Below are 24,294 nucleotides of genomic sequence, written 5' to 3' on the forward strand. Positions count from 1 at the left end.
CCGCGGCCCCGTGGGGAGGGGCTTGGTGGTCCAGCCCCCTCCTCCCACCTCCCCTGCCCCGCATCCTCGGCCCTGCGGCGCGGGGGGCTCTCCCCCGGCACGGAGCGTCTCGTGGTCCCGTGTCTTGGATATGGTCCCTCTCAGCCTCTTCAGCCCCAGGGTGTTGCTTCTTCCTCCCCCGTTGCCCTCCTGGAGGGTCTCGACATCCCCCACCCCTCCAAACCCTTCCCATTCAGTGACAGCACCAGCCCTGTCCCCTTGGGACCTGTGTCCTAATCTTGGCTGTTTGCTGGCAGAGACACAGCCCTGAAATCCTGGGCAATGTCCTACCACCCCTCCCAGCCACAACACCTTCCATTAATCCCCTGCAATGTGATGACCTTCCAGTTCTCCTCCAAAATCCTCTGTAAATTCAGGTTATGATCTTCCATAACTCTCCACCCAGCTCCTCACACCTCCCTCCCCACAGTGCACTGATCCCTCACCAGCATTCCCTGGTGCTTCCTCCATCTCCCGACATTCCCCACCTTTAATGCCCATGTCCCAGCAAATTGGGAAGCCAAGCAGCAGGTCCTGCCTCCTTAATCTTTAGGGTGATGAGTGAGAACCATTTGTCACAACCTCCCGTTTTTCATGGAGTCCCTGAGGCACAAAATGTGAAGTGACACCTTCAGGTTCCCCCAGTAATGAACTGATCGATGGAGCAGGAAAGGCCTCATTCCCAAGGCATTATCCTGGAAACACAAGCACCTCTGTTCCTCCTCCTAACACAGGCTCCCCTTGCCTTGCCTTGCCTTGCCTTGCCTTGCCTTGCCTTGCCTTGCCTTCCCTTCCCTTCCCTTCCTTTTCCTTCCCAAACCTTCCCAAACCTTCTCTTCCTTTCCCAAATCTTCACTTCCCTTTCCAAATCTTCCCTTCCCAAACCTTCCCAAACTTCCCCTTCCCCTTCCCTTCCCTCCCCTCCCCTTCCCCTTCCCTTCTCTCCCCTTCCCCTTCCCCTTCCCTTCCCTTCCCTTCCCTTCCCTTCCCTTCCCTTCCCTTCCCTTCCCTTCCCTTCCCTTCCCTTCCCTTCCCTTCCCTTCCCTTCCCTTCCCTTCCCTTCCCTTCCCTTCCCTTCCCTTCCCTTCCCTTCCCTTCCCTTCCCTTCCCTTCCCTTCCCTTCCCTTCCCTTCCCTTCCCTTCCCTTCCCTTCCCTTCCCTTCCCTTCCCTTCCCTTCCCTTCCCTTCCCTTCCCTTCCCTTCCCTAACCTTCCCTTCCCTAACCTTCCCTAACCTTCTCTAACCTTCCCTAACCTTCCCTTCCCTAACCTTCCCTAACCTTCCCAAACCTTCCCTTCCCAAACCTTCCCAAACCTTACCTCCCCTCCTCTCCCCTCCCCTCCCCTCCCCTTCCCAAACCTTCCCTTCCCAAACCTTCCTTTCCATTTCTATCCCTTGCCTTTTTCCCCCTCCTTTCCTGCTCCCCTCCCCTCCCCTGTCCCTCACCCAGAGGCTGCTCTGATAACTCAGGGAAGCCCCAGGACATTTTCCCACCCTGACAGCCCTGGAAGTGCTTTGGGATATTCTCAGGGAGAGCTTTTCCCACTGCTGGCTCAGGGATTTTCACTAAACAGGTATTTAAACACCCTGGGAAGGTTTTCTTTTTTTTTTCCTCTGGAGCTGTTCAGGGTTCTTAACTCGCATTTCCTCCTGGCAGCACCTCATTAATCCTCCAGGAAGTTTTCCTACAAAACCAGAGGAATTGCACACTTGTATTTTTCACATGTAAAACAGAGAAGGGAAATAATTCATAGAGTCAAGAAAAGATTTTTTTTTTCTTTTCTTTTTTTCCTTTTCTTTTCTTCTTGGCAAATCAAAAGGAAATTGTGATCCCTTGGCCTTCCTCACCTTTTCAAAGCTTCCACCATATTCCAACCTGGAAAACTGTTCATTTAACAAGTTTCCTGGTCCTCTGTCAGAATTGAAAAGTTGGAAATAAATGGACGTCTTCAACCACTGCATTTCACACCCAAAATGAGCATTTCTTGAGCTCCTCAGTGGGGGAAAAAGAAAGTGTTAATAAAATCTCATTTGGAGTAAAAAAACTGTCGCTCTGAAGCTGGTTGTTTTTTGGGTTTTTTTTTTGATTTCTTAAAGAAGTGTGTGATTATGTTTAAGCAAATCTCAACCTGCAATTGCACTGAGTTGCAGCTGAAACATCAGCTGGGAAGGTGGGAAAATGATTGGATGTCTCTGCTTATTATTTTTAATTATTTTGCAGCTTCTTTCTGAGTGTTCTATTTTTGAAGTGGCTGTTTGTCCAGGGGAAAAAAAAAATCACTGGGACAAGTGTGAGGCTTTGTGAGGATTTTTACAGAGAAAAAAAAAAGATATTTTCCTTGGAAAATGCCTTTGCTTCCTTTAGAGTTGAGATATTCTGATGCTCTTGGACCAAAGGAGGTGGGCTGAGCTCCATCACCCACTCAGAGATGGGTTTGGCTCAGTGTCCCACCTCACACAGGAAACTTGGAAAGCGGGGACCTGCTTTTTCTGGCACTTTGTCCTCTTTTCGAGGTCTGAGCAGCAGGAAAAGCTTTTAAATCAGGGATGCTGCATGAAATTCCTCCATCCACACAGCTGGAGCTGAAGAACCAGGTTCCTGTCCCCCTTTGGGCCAAGAACGAGCTCCAACCTCCCCCTCCAGACAAGGGGAAGCTGTCAAGGAATCAGTGCTTTGAAAGCATCATTTCTTCCTAAGTTTGAAGGGAAAAAAACCAGCAGGAGGGTTTGGGGATGGGGAAAGTCCAAACATAGACAACCCCCACCTCCCATCCCACCAGGGAGGCATTTCCTGCCTTTTCTCTCCTTGTGGAGACAACCACAAGGGCCAAGTGTTGCAGTGGGAAAAGCCACCCAGAAGAGACATCCTGCTGTGCAGAGAGAGGGATCATTGTTCCCTGCTGCCTCAGACACCAGAGCTGGGCTTGCTCCTCACCCCTGGGTGGGTGCTGAGATGAATAGAGGGAAGGACAAACCACTCCCTCCAGGCCCCTCCTAAAATCACCTGCTCCCTTTCCTTCCAAAGGAGTCAAGGTATTGAGCAGGCAGGTGGAAAAAACCATCCCATTGTTGCTCCTGTCCTGAAAAGCCACTCCCCAGAGCCCCAGAAAAGAGAAGGAGCAAAGGCAATGAAAGGAAGAATTGTTTGGGTGGCTCTGTGGAGAAATCACTGGGCAGGGAAGGCACTTAAAATATGTTGATTAAAAGAAGTGCCCTTGTGAGAGTGAAACTGGTCACAAAGGAGGCTGGAACACAGCTTGGGAATGTCATCCTGGAGGGCAATTGCTGTGGAGGACACAACCCCCAAGGCAAGAGGTGGCCTCCAAATCCAAAATGAGCCAGAGGAACGAGGCAAAAAAAGTGTGGCTGTCACTTTTCGTGATGTGATGAGAAATTAAGGGGTTTGTGCAACTCAGGAAAGATGGAAAATGGTCAGAACTATTCCATCCATCCCTCCCAGGGCAGCAAAAGTGTCTCTGGCTTTGAAATTCCTCTCAGAAAAGTGGTGACAGATCGTGGCCAGTGAACACACAGGGGAGAGGACAAACCACTGTGTGGCCGGAGACATGGGGAGAATTGGACCCTGGAAAAGTGGGGTGGAATGTAGGAGGAGGTGAATATCCCAGAGACACCCCAAGAATGAGCAGAAACAGGGTGGAATAGCTCAAAATCTAGTCATGGACCTGAAAGGAAAGGTTCCCTTAAAGAGGGCTCATTGATAAGGCAGGAGGGCTCTGCAGAGGGATCTGGAGAGACTGGAGAGATGGGCTGATTGCAATGGGATGGAGTTCAACAAGGCCAAGTGCAGGTCCTGCCCTTTGGCCACCCCAACCCCCTGCAGTGCTCCAGGCTGGGCACAGAGTGGCTGGAGAGCAGCCAGGCAGAGGGACCTGGGGGGACTGAGGGACAGGAAGCTCAACAGGAGCCACCAGTGTGCCCAGGTGGCCAAGAAGGCCAAGGGGATCCTGGCCTGGATCCAAACTAGCGTGGCCAGCAGGCCCAGGGCAGTGACCCTTCCCCTGGACTCTGCCTTGGGGAGGCCACACCTTGAGTGTTGTGTTCAGTTCTGGGCCCCTCAGTTGAGGAAAGAGATTGAGGGTCTGGAGCGGGGCCAGAGAAGAGCAACGAGGCTGGAGAAGGGACTGGATGTGGCACTGAGTGTCCTCTGAAACACCTGCAGGGACAGAGAATCCACCATGTCTTGATCCAACCCCACTGTGATCACCAGCCCAGGGCACAGAGTGCCAGAGTGATCCCAGTGGGGTTGGATCAAGGCTTGGACTTGATGATCTCAGAGGTCTCTTCCAACCCAAGTGAGAAGAGAAGAGCAACGAGGCTGGAGAAGGGAGTGGAGCACAAGTGGTGTGGGGAGAGGCTGAGGGAGCTGGGGGTGTTTAGCCTGGAGAAGAGGAGGCTCAGAGGTGACCTCAGCACTGTCTGGAAGTGCCTGAAGGGAAGTTGTGGCCAGGTGGGGGTTGGTCTCTTCTCCCAGGCACTCAGCCATAGGACAAGGGGGCACGATGGGCTCAAGCTCTGCCAGGGGAAATTGAAGTTGGAGAACAGAAAAAACTTTGCAGAGAGAGTGCTCAGGGATTGGAATGGGCTGCCCAGAGAGGGGGTGGATTCCCCATCCCTGGAGGTGTTTCAGCTGAGCTTGGCCGTGGCACTGAGTGCCATGATCTGGTAAAGGGACTGGAGTTGGCCCAAGGGTTGGACTTGATGATCTGGGAGATCTTCTATGAGTCTATGAAAAGTCAATTCTCTGCTGGAAATCAATTCCACCATTACCCATGGCAGGATAAACTGGTGATGGACACACTCATGGACTGAGGGGCAACATTTCTGGAGAAAAGCTGGCATCTCACCCACTGGGAAATGCTGGGGACACCACACCAAGGTCCAGCAGGTGACTGAACTACACCCCTGAGCCTCTCAAAAATCAAAGAGCTCACTGTGCCATCACCTCCCTTGGGCAGCCTTGGAGGGAAGGTTCATGGAATCAGAGAATCAGCTGGGTTGGAGGAGACCTCTGAGATCATCAAGTTCAACCCTTGATCCAACCCCACTTTAATTACCAGATCATGGCACTCAGTGCCATATTCAGTCTTATCTTAAACACCTCCAGGGATGGGGAATCCACCCCCTCTCTGGGCAGGCCATTCCAATGCCTGATTAGTCTCTCTGTAAAGAACTTCTTTCTCATATCCAACCTAAACCTCCTCTGGCAGAGCTCAAGCTGTGCCCTCTTGTTCTCCTGCTGGTTCCTGGGAGAAGGGACCAACCCCCACCTGGGAACAAATCCCTTCAGGGAGTTGTACAGAGTGATGAAGTCACACCTGAGCCAGTGGATTATTTGGGGAAAAATCCCTGGGTTAGACAGAACCAACAGGGTGCTGTCCCTGCCAGGATGGGACACAGTGGCTGGTCCAGGTTTTTACTTCTGAGATGGAGTCCCTTCTTCTAAACCCCCTCAAGATGTGCCAAGAGCCCTGTCACCAGCAGTGCCCAAGGCCTGTGCTGAGCTGTGCCTTTCTCTGGGCTTCAGTAGCCTTGGTAACTCCCAGAGTCAAAAAAATAACCTCATTTTCTCTTTCATCCATGAGCTGAACCCTTTAATTTGCTTTCAAGTGAATTAAACATAAGCCTCTATTTTTTTTCTAATTCTTTTGTCCTAATTTGAAAGTACTGACATTTATCAAAGGGGTTTTCTGGATCCCCCGATTATACAGCTCATTGTTTTAGTATTTTTTTTTCTAATAAACCAGAGATTGACATTTTTATTGCTGAATTGCTTTCCTTCCCTCCTCCTTTCCTTAATAACCTGGTGAGATTGTGTTCATTCCCAAACTTTTTTCTAATAACCAGGAGTGTCCTGCTGGGTTATGGAGGTGACCCTGTTTTATGACTGAGCTTTGCCATTCGATGACTTGTGTAATTCAAGAGGATCTTGGAGGACAAAAACCCTCACTCAGGTTGTCCTGAGGGCACCTTAGACCCTTTGATGTTCAACATGACCTATGGAGTCATTAGAGGCACCAAGTGCTGGAGAACAACCACAATGTTATGAAAACAGCATCAATTTGTTTGTATCTCCAGAAGCAGAAGCTGCTGGAATAACTTTCACCCTGCAAAGTTGGTTTGGTGCCCTTGGTCCTTTTCTGAGAAAGGAATTTCCCATGTTTGGTGTTTGCACATCAAAACCAGCCCCTGGGAGTCAGCACGGGCATAAACACAGCACAAAACACAACCTGGGGCAAAGAATCCCCTTCCCTGTGGTTGGGGACCCTCTTGGACAGTCTGTGCACTTGTTTCCCAAACCTGGTTTGCTTTTAGGGGTGGTGGAACAGCCTCCAAGCTGAGGGACAGCCCTTGGGGAGCTGAGCCCTCTGTTCATCCCCTCTCCTGGCACTGGAAACATTTCCCACCCAGCTCTGTTGGTTCGTCTCAGAGCTCTCTCAGGAGGACCAGGGAATGAAGTTCAGCCATCAGGAGAGGACAGCTCTTCTCCAGAGAGTGTTTCTCATTGTTCCAGACAGTGCTTTTCAGTGGACAAAGCTCTGTTTTCCCTCAGAATTATGGGTTGTCTTTCATTTGCTCCCTGACCCTGATGGCCCTCCCAGCCTGCATTAAGGTACCTCAGAACATCTGATCTTCCATCCCTGTTCATCCTGGGGCTTGGCATTTGGGGAGGAATGATGGGAAGTGCTCAGCACTAGGTCTAATTCAACATCTCTCCATGCTGGAGGACCAGTGAAGGTCAAATCCAAGCTCACACTCACGACATTTCCACCTGCTGGAGACCTCCCTGTCTGTGCTGAGGACTGAAGAAATCCCTCCTGGAATAAAAGGTATATGAAACTGGATCTCTACTTTCAGCACCTGGGGCAGGTGGGGAAGGGCTAAGCTCAGGAAGAGGACTAGAAATTATGTATGTGGGGAAGAAGGAATTTGAAAACAAGTTTAACTGAAGATTTCTTATCCTTTTGTTGGGATTTGGGAATATTTCCATGAAAGCTTCTCCTTGGGACACGATGTGCTGGCTGGCCCAGTGTGAGGCATAACTTTATCTCTGGCCAACAGGTGGCCAAGAAGGCCAAGGGGATCCTGGCCGGGATCCAAACTAGCGTGGCCAGCAGGGCCAGGGCAGTGACCCTTCCCCTGGACTCTGCCTTGGGGAGGCCACACCTTGAGTGTTGTGTTCAGTTCTGGACCCCTCAGTTGAGGAAAGATCTTGAGGGGCTGGAGCGGGGCCAGAGAAGAGCAACGAGGCTGGAGAAGGGACTGGATGTGGCACTGAGTGTCCTCTGAAACACCTGCAGGGACAGAGAATCCACCATGTCTTGATCCAACCCCACTGGGATCACCAGCCCAGGGCACAGAGTGCCAGAGTGATCCCAGTGGGGTTGGATCAAGGGTTGGACTTGATGATCTCAGAGGTCTCTTCCAACCCAAGTGAGAAGAGAAGAGCAAGGAGGCTGGAGAAGGGAGTGGAGCACAAGTACTGTGGGGAGAGGCTGAGGGAGCTGGGGGTGTTCAGCCTGGAGAAGAGGAGGCTCAGAGGTGACCTCAGCACTGTCTGGAAGTGCCTGAAGGGAAGTTGTGGCCAGGTGGGGGTTGGTCTCTTCTCCCAGGCACTCAGCAATAGGACAAGGGGGCACGATGGGCTCAAGCTCTGCCAGGGGAAATTGAAGTTGGAGAGCAGCAAAAACTTCTTTGCAGAGAGAGTGCTCAGGGATTGGAATGGGCTGCCCAGAGAGGGGGTGGATTCCCCATCCCTGGAGGTTTTTCAGCTGAGCTTGGCCGTGGCACTGAGTGCCATGATCTGGTAAAAGGACTGGAGTTGGCCCAAGGGTTGGACTTGATGATCTGGGAGGTCTTTCCCAACCCAATCCATTCTAGGATTCTCTGATTCTCACCAAGACACCAGGATTCCCCTGTGGTGGCCAGGCTGGCACACAGAGCCTCCTGCTTGGGATGGAACCAGGAATGGGGATGGAACTGTGTGGGGAGGTTGAGTTGGTGCCAAAGGTGGGTTAAAACAGGGACTAAGGAGCTGTCCATGGCCAGGATCCCATCCCATAAAGCAGAGTGGAGAAATAGAGGTGGGAGCAAACATGGGACCACAAGGATCATTTCAGATGGAAAAGATCTCCGAGATCATCCAGTCCAACCATCCCCCAGCACTGCCAAGGCCACCCCTGACCATGTCCCCAAGTGTCACATCCCCAGGGCTTTGAAATCCCTCCAGGGATTTCCAGCTGGGCAGCTGTGCCAGGGCTGGACAGCCCTTTCCATGAAGGAATTTTTCCATTATCCCACCTGCCCCTGCCCTGGCCCAGCTTGAGGCCATTCCTTCTGCTCCCATCCCTGTTCCCTGGATTAGAGCCTGACACCTCCTCAACTCCCCACTCCTTTCAAGGAATTTTAGGGATCCAGAAGGTCCCCCCTGAGCCTCCTTTTCCCCAGGCTGAGCCTCCCCAGCTCCCTCAGCTGCTCCTGCTGCTCCAGCCCCTTCCCCAATTTCCTGATTTCCACTGGCAGTACCTTGGGTACAACCCCTCAGCACGGAACCTTTGACTCCTGTGACTCCAATTCTCCTGAATACATCCAAGTTTCCTCTTGTCAGGAATTGAACTCTAAAAGGAAAAAACATGAAGTTGTTTTTCAGTGAACTTCTGTCCTTCACTCCCTGGTGGACATTTTCTGTTGAAATGCTTTGCAAATAAAAATAGTTTTCTTTCTGGAGCTGGAAAATACGTTTTCAAAGTAAGGGGAGGTTTCAGTCTCTTCTGGTAGCAATTAGGAATCCAGGGTGTTGTGCTTTTGAAAACTGAGCCTCTTATTTAACTGTCTAAATACAGATTTAATTTTCCTGCTTTTGGCACCTAAGCTTGAAAATTTTCCTGTTACAGATGAAAACAGAACGTTACAGAAATTGAGTCTGTGCCATTTTTTTCTGCTTTGAGAGAGATAAAAAACCTCAAAAAACAGAAAGATGATAATTTATCAGTATTTGCACCTCTTATTCTAATCACTTTGAACCCAAATCCCTCATAAATATCAGCTGTGGATCATTCTGGATGTGCCACAAGAGCTTTTTTTAACTCAGAGCCAGAGTTAGCAAGGTGGGCAAGTGTTACCTGTGTTGGTGGAGCTCTTTGAGTCAGCTCATGTTCCAGTGGCTTCTCATCAGGAGGCCCCAGAGATGGTGCAGGGCTGGAGCCCCTCTGGGCTGGAGCCAGGCTGGGAGAGCTGGGAGGGTCACCTGGAGAAGAGAAGGCTCCAGGGACACCTGAGAGCCCCTGGCAGGGCCTGAAGGGGCTCCAGGAGAGCTGGAGAGGGACTGGGGACAAGGCCTGGAGGGACAGGACACAGGGAATGGCTTCCCACTGCCCAGAGAGCAGGGATGGGTGGCAGGACATGGGCTGAAGCTGCACCAGGGGAGGGGCAGGTTGGACATGAGGAAGAATTTCCTTACAGAAAGGGGGGTTGGGCATTGGAAGGGGCTGCCCAGGGAGGTGGTGGAGTCCCATCCCTGGAGGTGTCCAAGGAAAGGCTGGAGGTGGCGCTTGGTGCCATTGGCTGGTCTCCAAGGTTGTGTTTGGCCATGGGTTGGACTCGATCTTGGAGGTCTTTTTTTAACTTAAATTATTCCTGTGAGATGGAAGATTAAAGAGAAATCCTTGGCTGGGAGGGTGGGCAGGCCCTGGCACAGGTTGGGCAGAGAAGCTGTGGCTGCTCCATCCCTGGGAGTGTCCCAGGCTAGGTTGGACAAGGCTTGGAGCACCCTGGGCTGGTGGGAGGTGTCCCTGCCCATGGCAGGGAGTGGAATTACGTGATCTTTAATGTCCCTTCCAACACAAGCCATTCTGTGCTTTCCAAATCTGCCCTTTCCAATTTTCCCATACATTTATGATCCCTGCCTTCCCTCTCCCCCCATTCCCACTGGCTGGTACATCTTCCCACCCATGATTTGATGCCATGAAGAACAAGACTCCAGGGAGCAGCACCTGCTGCCTGACCAAATGTGCCGGTTCATCCCCAGAGCTCCCCTGGCCAGAGAAAGCCTCTAAGTGCCATAATCTGCTGTCGACTAGAACTGATAGCTCTGTTATCACCGTTAATAACAACTAATTAGTGAGGCTGTCACAGGGAGTGGCTCCATAAGGGAAGGGCTTTGTCCTTAACTTCACACAAAGGCTCTGTATTAATTGAGAAGGAGGAACCACCTTCAAGGTGCTCGGTGACTTCTGGTCCCTACCAGAGACATGGAAATGCTCCACAAACTTCTCCCAAAGTTTCCAGTAGGGGAGGAAAACGGGAGCTGGGATGGAGAGTGTAGGGGGTAACAGGCGGCTCTGGTGGGATGTGGGGTGGGTGGAGGAGGATGGGATTAGAAGGTGGAATAAAAGGGGAAAGGATTATCTTTTCTTGCATAAGTGGAATGGCTGGAGCTGTGCCAGGGCAGGGACAGCACCCAGGGAAGGGCTGGAGCTGTGCCAGGGCAGGGACAGCACCCAGGGAAGGGCTGGAGCTGTGCCAAGGCAGGGACAGCACCCAGGGAAGGGCTGGAGCTGTGCCAGGACAGGCTCAGGTGGGATCTCAGGGAAAGGCTCTTCCCGCAGAGGGTGGTGGGCACTGCCCAGGCTCCCCAGGGCAGTGGGCACGGTCCCAAGGCTGCCAGAGCTCCAGGAGGGTTGGGATGATGCTCTGGGGCACAGGGTGGGATTGTTGGGGTGTCTGTGCAGGGCCAGGGGTTGGACTGGATGGTCCTTGGGGGTCCCTTCCAACTCAGCCTATTCTGTGATTCTCTGAGGACCAACCTCATCCTGGACCACCCCTGTCTTGTCCAAGGTCCCAGCAGAGCTTCCCAAGGGCAGTGACACCTCAAGAAGGCACCTCTGGCTGCCTCTGGATCCCTGAGCTCTGGCTTCAAGATGTGGACAAGCATTGGGATGATGCTCTGGGGCACAGGGTGGGATTGTTGGGGTGTCTGTGCAGGGCCAGGGGTTGCACTGGATGGTCCTTGGGGGTCCCTTCCCACTCAGGCTATTCTGTGATTCCCTGATAAGTAACAATCCCCCCTCAACACCTCAAAAAATTGTTGAAAGGTGACAAATGTCAATACTGAAGGGTGAAGGATGATTTTTTGATGCTGAAACATGATCATGTTTTCCACAGTCATTTTCTCCTGATGGAAATCAGCTCAATAAAAAGAAAAAAAACCAACTCACAATTCTCCTCCTTAATTCTATCCTTTCCTCCATGACCCCAAACTTCCAAAACCCACCTAAAGAGCTGCTTTGTCAGCCCAGGAGAAGCACTGGAATGGTTGGTTGCTTCCCCCAAACCCTGACATGGGTGACTTTGCCATGGAAATGCTCAAGACCTCACCTGGACTTTTTGGCTGTGAGAATCCCATTCTGTAGCAGGAGCAGGGGCTGAAAAGATGGAGATGCTCAGAGGAAAGGGTGGCAAAGAAATAGACCCCATAATCCTTGTTTTTTCATGTGAAAGAACATAATTAGGGTCTGTTTGATGTCACAGCCAGATGAGAAAAGGGCATCTCCTCTCCCAAGGTGTTACTGAACCAGGACAAAGACCACCAAAAGAAAGCTCCTCCCATGCTTTGGGCTGTGCACAATCAGGCCCTTTTGAAAAACCTTCCGTAGAATCATAGAATCAGTTGTGTTGGAAGAGACATCCGAGATCATCAAGTCCAACCCTTGGTCCAACTCCAGTCCCTTTACCAGATCATGGCACTCAGTGCCACGGCCAAGCTCAGCTGAAAAACCTCCAGGGATGGGGAATCCACCCCCTCTCTGGGCAGCCCATTCCAATCCCTGAGCACTCTCTCTGCAAAGAAGTTTTTTCTGCTCTCCAACTTCAATTTCCCCTGGCAGAGCTTGAGCCCATCGTGCCCCCTTGTCCTATTGCTGAGTGCCTGGGAGAAGAGACCAACCCCCACCTGGCCACAACTTCCCTTCAGGCACTTCCAGACAGTGCTGAGGTCACCTCTGAGCCTCCTCTTCTCCAGGCTAAACACCCCCAGCTCCCTCAGCCTCTCCCCACAGCACTTGTGCTCCACTCCCTTCTCCAGCCTCGTTGCTCTTCTCTGGCCCCGCTCCAGCCCCTCAAGATCTTTCCTCAACTGAGGGGACCAGAACTGAACACAACACTCAAGGTGTGGCCTCCCCAAGGCAGAGTCCAGGGGAAGGGTCACTGCCCTGGGCCTGCTGGCCACACTAGTTTGGATCCAGGCCAGGATCCCCTTGGCCTTCTTGGCCACCTGGGCACACTGGTGGCTCCTGTTGAGCTTCCTGTCCCTCAGTCCCCCCAGGTCCCTCTGCCTGGCTGCTCTCCAGCCACTCTGTGCCCAGCCTGGAGTGCTGTAGGGGGTTGGGGTGGCCAAAGGGCAGGACCTGCACTTGGCCTTGGTGAACTCCATCCCATTGGAATCAGCCCATCTCTCCAGTCTCTCCAGATCCCTCTGCAGAGCCATGATCCACTTCAGGTGGTTGTTGAGTGAAACTCCTCCTTACGAATAGCAAAGTAGACCTCAATCACTGGCCATGAGGGCCTTTGCTTTCCAATATTTGACACAGATAGAATTCCCAATCTTCCAGCCTCTCTTTAGTTAGAGCACCAGCGATTCCCTGAGGTGATGGATTGCCGGGGTGGCCTCACGCCCTCACGAGGTGAATCTGTTGCTGCTTTGGGTTGTTTTACTGCCAGTCCTGGGGTTTGGCATCTGCTTTTCATTTGCAAGACAAAAGGGCTGCGACTAAAATCTTCCTTAATGGATGTTTGGGCTTTTCAGTAGGGAAATGATTGTGTGAAGGTTGCCACAAGGGAGGAGCTTTGGGTTCTGTCCTTTAATCTTTCTCCTTCTCCCTTTCCCCTCAGATCTGCTGCCACCTGGTCACCTGCAGCCAGTGTTGGAGGGGGAGTCACATCACATCCAGGAAGGTACATTTTCCTCTGCTCCAAAGCTCCAAGCATTCAGATGTGCAGGTTCATCCCTTTCCTTTGGAATGCAGGGATTAACACTTTTGGAACCATCACTTCTGCTCCCATATCCTGCCTCGGTTTCCCCAGTTATAAAAGAAATCAAGATATTTAGAAGAGTCAGGGACTTGGGAGTTATCTGAGTGTGAGAAACCACTACACGAAACAGGATTTTGCAGGAAGACAAACACATTCTCTGTATGAATGTCCTGTTGGTTTTGAACCCTTTGTCTTCCCAGGAACCCTCAGAGATGTTCCCTGATGTTCCATTGCTCTCAGTACATGCAGATGTTTATGGAAGGGGCAGATGTTGGCAGTCTCTGTATAGGCTCAGCCAACTGGCAGCAGAGTCTCATTGTCAGGACTTTTCCTTCCTCACATACCTGGATCTTGCCCTGTCCTGTCTCCAGGATGTGCCTGTGGTGTGTTTTCCCTGGCAAACAAACACGGAGGACAAAGCTGGAACTCAAAACACGTGGTGGGTCAATTATTGGGGACAGTCATTGAGATTTCCCTCAGAGTCAGAGGGGAGGAACAGGGAAGGGTGAGGGTGCAACTCCTCCTGTCCCAAGGGATCTCCACATCCGCCCATATGAGCCAGTGGAGCTCTGAAGGACAACAGCTGGAATGACCTGCGCTGAAAACATCCTGAGGTTGATCATCTGGGATCATGCTCTGGGTCTATGAGAGCAGCTGATCTCTGTAATAAAGTGATGCCACTCCAGAATCACAGAATCATAGAATGGATTGGGTTGGAAAAGACCCCCCAGATCATCAAGTCCAACCCTTGGGCCAACTCCAGTCCCTTTACCAGATCATGGCACTCAGTGCCACGGCCAAGCTCAGCTGAAAACCCTCCAGGGATGGGGAATCCACCCCCTCTCTGGGCAGCCCATTCCAATGCCTGAGCACTCTCTCTGCAAAGAAGGTTTTTCTGCTCTCCAACTTCAATTTCCCCTGGCAGAGCTTGAGCCCATCGTGCCCCCTTGTCCTATTGCTGAGTGCCTGGGAGAAGAGACCAACCCCCACCTGGCCACAACTTCCCTTCAGGCAGTTCCAGACAGTGCTGAGGTCACCTCTGAGCCTCCTCTTCTCCAGGCTAAACACCCCCAGCTCCCTCAGCCTCAGATTTGGGAGGGATCATCTTCTGCGCCTGAGATCTTCCTGGGATCAGGTTCCTGTTTGGCTCCCAGTCAATCCAGTTTGACCTTCCTGATGGCTGGGACATGCTGGAACACAGCACCAATCCCATCCCAGAGCCATCCTGTGCCTGCTGCTCTCATCACACACTTCTCCTCCCTTTTGCTCCCTGGCAGCAGAAAATCAAATTTTGACAGAGATTCCTCTGCACAAGTTGGATTTGTCCTGTTGGAATGTTCTGGTGCCTGTGATGCTCTTTGAAGCATCGTTGCTGGACAGGAGGGAGGAGTTTCCAGCATCACATTCCGATCCAAGCTTGGAATCGAGTCACATTTCAAAGTGCTCAGATCTTGCCTTGGATTAGGAGGAATTTGGAGCTTCCCCTTGGCAGCTGCTCCCACAATTTGGAGAATCCAGAGCCGGGAATTGGCATCGATTTCAAAGGGTTTTTTCAGGACCTTGATGTCAGTACCATCCACGGATTCATTGTCTCCAAGGATGTAAGAACAGCCCAAGGCAGGTTTGAACTGAAACTTTGGAGACCATTTCCAAGTTTTCTGAGCTATTCCAAGACTTTGACCTCACCAGCCTTTCAGGTGAACGTGGCTAGTGAATGTTTTGTTCTTCCCTGGAAGCAGAGATAAAATCACAACAGAGAAGCTTCTGTTCTTTCAAGGATAAAAAAAATATCAACCTTTCAGTGAACCCATGAAATGTGAGTATTTTCAAAGGAAAAACACACTTTCCACACACACACACGATAAATAAAGTCAGACTGTTTCAACTCCCCTCAAATAGCTCCGAAAAATGATGTAATTGTAAACGCTTTAACAGCCACCCTCTGGATTCACTGCCAAATGTTATGGTACTAAACACTTGTTTCCTGAAATCCTTCATGTCCAAACCTCTTCATCTTGAATTAAGAGTTGACTGATGGATGTCCCAGCTACTCCCATGGCATCACAATCCATGATCCTTCCCTTTGTCACCTCCTGCAAAGTCCATGCCCAGGGGATTTTTCCTTTGGACATTTCCAATGCTTGAAGCTGAAGGAGGGCAGGGCTGGGTGGGATATTGGGAAGGAATTGGTGGCTGGAAGGGTGGGCAGGTCCTGGCACAGGTTGGGCAGAGAAGCTGTGGCTGCCCCATCCCTGGGAGTGTCCAAGGCCAGGTTGGACAGGGCACCCTGGGCTGGTGGGAGGTGTCCCTGCCCATGGCAGGGGTGGGATTGGATTGTCTTTAAGGTCCCTTCCAACCCAAAGCATTCCATGATTCTGGAGCCCCTCTGGGCTGGAGCCAGGCTGGGAGAGCTGGGGGGGTCACCAGGAGAAGAGAAGGCTCCAGGGACACCTGAGATCCACTGGCAGGGCCTGAAGGGGCTCCAGGAGAGCTGGAGAGGGACTGGGGACAAGGCCTGGAGGGACAGGACACAGGGAATGGCTTCCCACTGCCAGAGGGCAGGGATGGATGGGATATTGGGAAGGAATTGCTGGCTGGGATGGTGGTGAGGGTCAGGAATGGAACTGTCAGAGAAGCTGTGGCTGCCCCATCCCTGGAAGTGTCCCAGAACAGGTTGGACAGGGCTTGGAGCACCCTGGGCTGGTGGGAGGTGTCCCTGCCCATGGCAGGGGGTAGCACTGGATGCTCTTTAAGATCCCTTCCCACCCAAACCATTCCATGATTCCAAGATTCCAGGATTCCCATCTGACTGCTGGACCAAACACTTGTGCCGTGTGACCTGTCCCAGAGCATGACTCATGTGTGACTCCTTCAGAGAGTTCTTTCTGCTTTATTAGAAGGGAATCTTCCATTTCATTACCCAGGACATTTCGAGTTTGTTTTTTTCCGAAGAATCACAACATCCTCCACCTCACCCTGAGCTCTCCACTGAGTGTTCCTGTGCTGGTTTAAAGGTGAACCTGCAGGAGAAACAAACCCAACACAAAAGAGATTGTAAGTCAGAGCTACAATTTAATAACAATATTACAATAAATGCAATGGCACAAAGAGAAATTAGATTTAACCCCCAACCCCAGCAGTGTAACCCACCCCCTGGGGCACAAACACAGGGGAGTTTGGTGGCCCCTGTGCTGAGCCCCACGTGGTTCCCTCGAGTCCAAAGGCAAAGGAAGGGACAAAGCTGTTGGTGCAGATGATGGCACAGTCTGGGGGAGAGTGGGGGGCTTCTCCTGTCCGGGGTCTGCTCCTCCTCTGGATCCCAGGAGTGGTCCCAGAGGTCCCCAAAGCCCAAGACTGTCTCCCCTCAGGTTTGGGTGGGAGCCCCCAGTGCCTCCCCCAGGGCAGGGAGTTCCACCCTGGGGGATCTGACTCTGGGAGTCAGGGGGGATTTTGGAATGGTTGCTGGCCCCTGAGCAGAGCTGAGCCCTCAGGTGGGTGTGGAGGTGCCAAGGAGTCCCTGCAGGGCAGTTCTCCCAGCTCCTCTGCCAGGCTTCTTTCCCAGCCAGCTCCCAGCCTGAGGGCTCAGCTGTGCCCTGGACAGCTGCTGCCAATGGGCCATTGGGAAGAGTTGGTGGGCAATGAATGGAGGGTGGAGAATGCCCAGCTTTGGTCACACCCACACAGGGATAAACTGGTCCCACCTGCTGAACTGCGACAGATCCCAACAACCAGTCCACCAGTCAGACAGAGCATTATTTGCCAGGCCTTTATTCTCCCACATCTACTCTAACAGCTCTTAAAATTACATGTTGTTCTGACTTCCCTCCAGGGAAGCAGCTGAGGATGTTCTTTGCTTCCAGGGACAATTGTAACACATCCCCTTGTGGTTCATCTCCCCCCTGGGCTGGACAATAAGAGTGGAAAAACACAGATCCCAACCCCAGGATTTCACTGGATGAGATAATTTGCCACCTACTCCAGGAGGCCAAACAGAAGCAGAAGAGCTGCAGAGTTAATTTCCCTCCCTTGTGATCCTAAAAATCCTTCTGTGGTTCAAAGGGAAATGTGCTCCTTTCTCCCCCTTGGTCCTCATGTGGCACCACTTGACAGAGAGTCTGGTGGGACAGGAGGGAATGGCCTTAAAGTGGAGGAAGGGGGGATTTAGGTTGGATTTTAGGAAGGGAAGTTGTGGCCAGCTGGGGGTTGGTCTTTTCTCCCAGGCACTCAGCAATAGGACAAGGGGGCACGATGGGCTCAAGCTCTGCCAGGGGAAATTGAAGTTGGAGAGCAGCAAAAACTTCTTTGCAGAGAGAGTGCTCAGGCATTGGAATGGGCTGCCCAGAGAGGGGGTGGATTCCCCATCCCTGGAGGTTTTTCAGCTGAGCTTGGCCGTGGCACTGAGTGCCATGATCTGGTAAAGGGACTGGAGTTGGACCAAGGGTTGGACTTGATGATCTCGGAGGGCTTTTCCAACCCAATCCATTCTCTGATTCTAAGTTATTATTCCATGTGAGGGTGGGCAGGCCCTGGCAGAGAAGCTGTGGCTGCCCCATCCCTGGGAGTGTCCAAGGCCAGGTTGGACAGGGCTTGGAGCACCCTGGGCTGGTGGGAAGTGTCCCTGCCCATGGCAGGGAGTGGAATGGGATGATCTCTGCCCAGCCTGTGCCAGGGCCTGCCCACCCTCCCAACCAGCAATTCCTTCCCAATATGCCCTCTATCCCTGCCCTCTGGCAGTTGGAAGCCATTCCCCTTGTCATGTCACTCCATGACCTTGCCAAGAGTCCTTCCCTCTGCTTTGAAATTGCCTGGAAATGGTCAATGGATTTAAGAATTTTAGGAGGAGGAGGAAAGGGATGACTAGAAAGAGACAGAAATAACAGACTGGAGTTGGACCAAGGGTTGGATTGATGATCTTGGAGGACTTTTCCAACCCAATCAATTCTATGATTCTACGAACCTCAATTCTTTAAGAAAAAGCCTGGAGTGGGCAATGTGGAGACCCTGAAAATCCCAGGAAATCTTCAGGGAAGGTGCCCCACATCTACAGTTGTTGTGGGACCAGAATTTGAATATTTGAGCTGCTTTTTTTGTAGCAGTTTTTGGATGTGGATGCCCACCTGATTCTGAGACAGACCTTGCAGGTCATCTCACAGGTCCCAGCAGGAAACAGGGACAGATCAGCTGCTCTTGGGAGCATATTCCCATGGAGCCTGCAAGTCCTGGGAGGCTCTGGGCGCTGTGGGAGCTGAGACAACCCAAGGCAGAAAATTCTGTCCCTGTTCTGTGCTCACTGTCCCATTCCCAGGAGAGAAAGAGAGGAGAGTGGTGTCCTCAGGGAGCTGATGGGAGCTCAGCTCCTTCCTCCTTGATGCTTTCTCTACTCTGGGAAGGGAACAGGATGGCAGTGACACAGTGTCGCACTCATTATGGTGACCAAAAGGTTCCTGATGGTTCCTCACCTTTTCCACACCCAACATCTTGTCCCAGCACTCCCTGCTCATTCCTGTCCCTTTTCCACATCCAGTACCTTGTCCCAGCACTCCCTGCTCATTCCTGTCCCTTGTCCCAGGACTCCCTGCCCATTCCTGTCCCTTTTCCATATCCAGTACCTTGTCCCAACAGTCCCTGCCCATTCCTGCCCCTTTTCCTTATCCAGCCCCTTGTCCCAGCATTCCCTGCTCATTCCTGTCCTTTTTCCACATCACTCCCTTCTCATTCCTGTCCCTTTTCCACACCCAGCACCTTTTCCCAGCACTCTCTGCTCATTCTTGTCCCTTTTCCACACCCAGCACCTTTTCCCAGCACTCTCTGCTCATTCCTGTCCCTTTTCCACATCATTAACTTCTCATTCCTGTCCCTTTTCCTTATCCAGCACCTTGTCCCAGCACTCTCTGCTCATTTCTGTCCCTTTTCCACACCCAGACCCTTGTCCCAGCACTCCCTGCTCATTCCTGTCCCTTTTCCACATCCAGCCCCTTGTCCCAACACTCCCTGCTCATTCCTGTCCCTTTTCCACATCCAGCCCCTTGTCCCAGCACTCCCTGCTCATTCCTGTCCCTTTTCCACAACCAGCACCTTTTCCCAGCACTCCCTGCCCATTCCTGTCCCTTTTCCACATCACTCCCTTCTCATTCCTGTCCCTTTTCCACATCCAACATCTTGTCCCAGCACTCCCTGCTCATTCCTGTCCCTTTTCCACATCACTCCCTTCTCATTCCTGTCCCTTTTCCACATCACTCCCTGCTCATTCCTGTCCCTTTTCCACATCCAGCCCCTTGTCCCAGCACTCCCTGCTCATTCCTGTCCCTTTTCCACATCCAGCCCCTTGTCCCAACACTCCCTGCTCATTCCTGTCCCTTTTCCACACCCAGACCCTTGTCCCAACACTCCCTTCTCATTCCTGTCCCTTTTCCACATCCAACATCTTGTCCCAGCACTCCCTGCTCATTCCTGTCCCTTTTCCACACCCAGCACCTTTCCCCAGTGCCATCTCCAACCCTTCCCATCTCCTGATGTTCTTCCAGCTCAACCCCCAGTGGATCTGAGACCTTCCAGCATGGAGGAACCTGGGGACAAGTTCAGAAATATTTTCTTCTCTGTTTTTTTTTCCTCCCACCTTTTTGTTTTCAGTGAATATCTGGAAGCACAGACTGTTTATATCAGGAGAAGGTGCTCAGCCCACACTACCCAAAGGTACAAGGTGGTTCAGAGAAAGGTTCAGATCTTGAAAAACCATTTCTTTCTTTATTTTTTTCCCCCAGGTCCCTCATTTTACTGGAAAATCAGTAAAAACCAGTAAGTAAAGCCCAATTGTTTCCCCCCTTATTTTCAGAGAAATGGAAAAAAAAAAAAAGCTGAAGAAACCCCATCAATTTGGGGTCAACACCAAATTTTTTCCCTTGACCTCCCAATTAATTTTTTTGCTCTCATTTTGAAGTTATTAAAAATAAATAGGTCCACTATGAGAGAAATTCCACTTTCCAATGACAAATGGGAGCTGGAAGGTTTTAGTTTGAAGGGTCTCTTGGTGTTTCTGATGTGAAACATGAGACAGGTTGAAAAGAAACATTCTGACATTTCCCTTCCATCATCTCCATACTTTTCTTTTCTGTTGGAACCCTCAGCTACACTCAGCCCATATTCTCAAATAACACACAATCCTCATCCCTCCACTTTTGATTGAAGTCATTTTTTTGTGAAAAATGACTCTCTGGACTCCCTGAAATGTTTGGTCCAAGCTGGACAACTACTTTTAATTTTTCCTTTATTTCTTTGGGGTTTGTTGATCATCCAGCAACGGTGAGGACTTCCATGATTTGGGAATTACAGCCCAAAATGGGAGGGAGAGGAGAAGAAAACACCTCCTTTCTTTGTGGGAAAGGGGGGAAAATGATGTGAAAATCCTTTGCTGAGTAAAGTGATCCCAGGAGAGCTGCAGAGCACAACCTGTCATGGATCATGGAATGATTTGGGTTGGAAAAGGACTTAGAAGATCATCCAGTTCCATGGGCAGAGGCACCACCCACCAGCCCAGGGTGCTCCAAGCCCTGCCCAACCTGGCCTTGGACACTCCCAGAAGAGCTGCAGAGCACAACCTGTCATGGATCATGGAATGATTTCAGTTGGAAAAGAACTTAGATCAGCAAATTCCATAGGCAGGGACACCTCCCACCAGCCCAGGGTGCTCCAAGCCCTGTCCAACCCGCCTTGGACACTCCCAGAAGAGCTGCAGAGCACAACCTGTCATAGATCATGGAATGATTTGGGTTGGAAAAGGACTTAGAAGATCATCCAGTTCCATGGGCAGAGGCACCACCCACCAGCCCAGGGTGCTCCAAGCCCTGTCCAACCTGGTTTGGGTTGGGACAGACCTTAAAGATCATCTCATTCCAACCTCTGACATGGGCAGGGACACCTCCCACCAGCCCAGGGTGCTCCAAGCCCTGTCCAACCTGGCCTTGGACACTCCCAGGGATGGGGCAGCCACAGCTTCTCTGCCCAACCTGTGCCAGGGCCTGCCCACCCTCCCAGCCACCAATTCCTTCCCAATATTTAAATCTACTGTTTTTGAGCTTTAAAAAAAGGAATTACATCAAAGGGAAAGGGCAGCTCTCATTGGGCACAGCCATAATGAGATCAAGGAGAGCTCATTTTGTGACACACACAAGTGTTCCATGGCCCAGCACAACCATCTCCAAGGGGGTTGAGGAGCAGATATATTGGGAAGAGGAAGAATTTCTGGCAGGAGAGGACTTTGCCACCAGCCCTGGGATTTCCAAGCGTGTGTGGAAGTGAATCTTTGTCAGTCCTGACCTTGCAAGAGCCCCAGGTTTGTTCAGCTCTCGCTTGAAAGGAACTGTGATCAATTAAAAAGCTCTGCTTGCTGCTTATTCAAAGAGCACATAAATCTTCAGGGTCTGCTTTTCCCTCCTGGGCTGCTTTGGGAAGGCTGAAAATAAAACCAGTGCCAATTCTAAATATTCCATGTCTCCATCTTCCCAACTTCAGGTAATTTGAGGGCTCTGATGTCTGTGAGGAACAACCAGAACAGACCAGGAATCTTGAGGGGGGAAATTCAACCCTTCTCACCTCCGAAGGGAAAATACTCCTTTTGGTTTTCTTCCAATTTTAGACAAATCTGGGAAATTTTGGGGGGACAAACTGGAGGGTTTCAGCAGTGTGGCTGTTGGAAAAGACCCAAAGGAGCTTCTTGTTCTCAGTCTTGTGAAATTATTTTAAGTCTGGAGAGGAAATATCCCAAAAACTTCTAGGAAGCAGCTGAAAATTGTCTTTAAGAGGTGTGGGATAAAATTCTCCTAGCTGGAAGTTCATCTTCCCAATGGGTAGCTCCTAATTAAGGAAATTGGGAAGAGAATGATGAGTTTTTAGGGCTGATTTTCTCCTGCCTCTCTTTCCAGGGCAGGTCCAGGCCCTGCTTTCCCAGGCTGTCAATGTGGCACTTTGGAATGTGTCCCACAGGCACTTAAACCAAATAAATCTGTGCCAGACCGACTTTCTCATGTTAATCAAGTCTCTGGGACAGCAAGGACAGAAGGCAGGGACATTTTGGGAGTGCCAGGCAGGGAATGAAACTCCTGCCCCTTGCCAAGGTCACATTCCAGGGGGTGTGCCTGGAGCTTTCCCTGAATTAGCAGCTCCAGGACAGAATTCCACTTGGATTTGATGATCCTAGAGGTCGTTTCAGCCCTAATGATCCCTTGATTCCATGATTTAAAACAACCACAGGACACTGGCCAGGCAATCCCATCCTCACACAGGAACCTGTGCTGGACAGGGACCAGAACTTGACTTCACCACGGGGTGCTGGAAGGGCAACTATGAATTTCTTCCACCTTCCCTCCTCTGATCTGTGGATTCGGAGACACCAATGGCCACATGGAATGTTTGTAAGGCAGAAAGTGAGTCCATTTGTAGGCATGGTCTGTCTCCCATAGCCAAGAACAAAAGGTTGTTCTTTTTCTTGGAACCAAATCGTGTTGGTGCCCCTATTTTTGAAAGCTGCTGAACTCACAGAATCACAGATGGGTTGGGTTGGGAGGGACCTGAAAGACCTTCTCATTCCACCCCCTGCCATGGGCAGGGACACCTCCCACCAGCCCAGGGTGCTCCAAGCCCTGTCCAACCTGGTCTTGGGCACTTTCAGGGATGGGGCAGCCACAGCTTCTTTGCCCAACCTGTGCCAGGGCCTGCCCACCCTCCCAGCCTCCAATTCCTTCCCAATATCCCATCCATCCCTGCCCTCTGGCAGTGGGAAGCCATTCCCTGTGTCCTGTCCCTCCAGGCCTTGTCCCCAGTCCCTCTCCAGCTCTCCTGGAGCCCCTTGAGGCCCTGCCAGGGGCTCTCAGGTGTCCCTGGAGCCTTCTCTTCTCCAGGTGACCCCTCCAGCATTCCCAGGGTGTCTCCCCCTGTTTAGCCTGGAGAAGAGGAGGCTCCTTCCCCTGGACTCTGCCTTGGGGAGGCCACACCTTGAGTGTTGTGTTCAGTTCTGGGCCCCTCAGTTGAGGCAAGAGATTGAGGGGCTGGAGCGGGGCCAGAGAAGAGCAACAAGGCTGGAGAAGGGAGTGGAGCACAAGTGCTGTGGGGAGAGGCTGAGGGAGCTGGGGGTGTTCAGCCTGGAGAAGAGGAGGCTCAGAGGTGACCTCAGCACTGTCTGGAAGTGCCTGAAGGGAAGTTGTGGCCAGCTGGGGGTTGGTCTCTTCTCCCAGGCACTCAGCAATAGGACAAGGGGGCACGATGGGCTCAAGCTCTGCCAGGGGAAATTGAAGTTGGAGAGCAGCAAAACCTTCTTTGCAGAGAGAGTGCTCAGGCATTGGAATGGGCTGCCCAGAGAGGGGGTGGATTCCCCATCCCTGGAGGTTTTTCAGCTGAGCTTGGCCGTGGCACTGAGTGCCATGATCTGGTAAAGGGACTGGAGTTGGCCCAAGGGTTGGACTTGATGATCTGGGAGGTCTTTTCCAACCCAATCCATTCTAGGATTCCGTGATTCCATAGGTGAGAGGCTCCAGCCCCAATCCCAGGATGTAACAGGAACAGCAGCCCCAGTGTCCTGTTCTCAGTGCAACTCTGCTGTCCAGGATCCTTCCTGAGATCTCACCAGACCAGTCAGGGTAAATCCCTTGTTTTACCCCAGGACAATCCAGACTGGTGTCTGAAAGCAGAGGGAAGAGGCAAAGCTCCACAAAGCCAGAGCTGGATGCCTGGAAAACTCATTAGACCCCCTCAAAAAACCAGTGACTGATGAATGCTCAGTTGGCCACGATGTCTGTGCCACCCAGGGGGCATCTGACACCACATTCATCTTCCAACCCTTCCCTCTGCTCCCTTAACCCGAGTTATCAGCCCAGATTTGTGCTGCTGGAGACCTGGCAGCACAAACACCCCAATTAACCTCCTTATCAGCCAGACAGTGCTGAGAATGGAGGGCCTGGCTGAGCCTGCTCAGCTCCCACCGATGGCCTCGGAGATAACACTGAAAACTGGGAGAAACCTCCTCCTTTTGCTCTTTGCCACCTAATCCTGGGTCCCAGCAGCTTTTTTCTTTGCTGTTGGTGTGATTTGGGTTTTTTTGGGAGAAATCCCATCTTTTTTCTGTTTGCCACCCAATGGTGGGTTGCAGCAGTTTTTTCTTTGCTGTTGGTGTGAGGTTTTTTTTGGTTGTTTTATTTTTTGTCTGTGAAAACCCCCATC

Source organism: Pithys albifrons, chromosome 5 (genome assembly GCF_047495875.1).
Source record: "Pithys albifrons albifrons isolate INPA30051 chromosome 5, PitAlb_v1, whole genome shotgun sequence".
Lineage (NCBI taxonomy): Eukaryota > Metazoa > Chordata > Aves > Passeriformes > Thamnophilidae > Pithys > Pithys albifrons.